Source organism: Belonocnema kinseyi, chromosome 7, assembly GCF_010883055.1.
Source record: "Belonocnema kinseyi isolate 2016_QV_RU_SX_M_011 chromosome 7, B_treatae_v1, whole genome shotgun sequence".
Taxonomy (NCBI): Eukaryota; Metazoa; Arthropoda; class Insecta; order Hymenoptera; family Cynipidae; genus Belonocnema; species Belonocnema kinseyi.
In genome coordinates this window covers 119,345,693-119,346,277 of record NC_046663.1, presented here as the reverse complement: position 1 = coordinate 119,346,277, position 585 = coordinate 119,345,693, and positions in this window count along the sequence as shown.

Here is a 585-nt window from a genome sequence, read left to right as displayed (position 1 = left end):
GTAATGAAAAACAATTCATTGTTACATCGAAACGATCTGAGCGGAAGAGCGGACGCAGAAAAACAAGAATCAATATCTAAGAATGTAAACGATGCATCTGAATCAAACAACGAAAATCAGGATTCAAATAGCGTGCCTGATGCGAAAGGTATTAAACCAACAAGTCACATACTAAATGCGTGCGTCACAAATTGCGCTTCAAAAAACTTACTATCTACAGCTTTAATTTATGTAAAAGATAGAAACCGAACTTTACACGAAGCTAGGGCACTTTTAGATAATGGCTCACAACCAAACATTATAAGTCGCGAATTTAGCAAAAGGCTTAGCTTGCCTGTAAATCAATCTAATCATTTATTAGGAGGCATAGGAAAAACTATAATATCAATACCCGAAGGGACTGTCGTTACAACAAAATCAAAAAACAATTTCTTTTCCACCAAGCTGTTATATTACCAGCAATGTTCCATTGTCAACTTTTGATTCTAAATCCATAAAGATTCCAAATAATATAAAGTTCGCGGATCCTAATTTTTCAAATTACAAAAGGATCGATATTCTATTAGGAGCTGGAATATTTTGGCA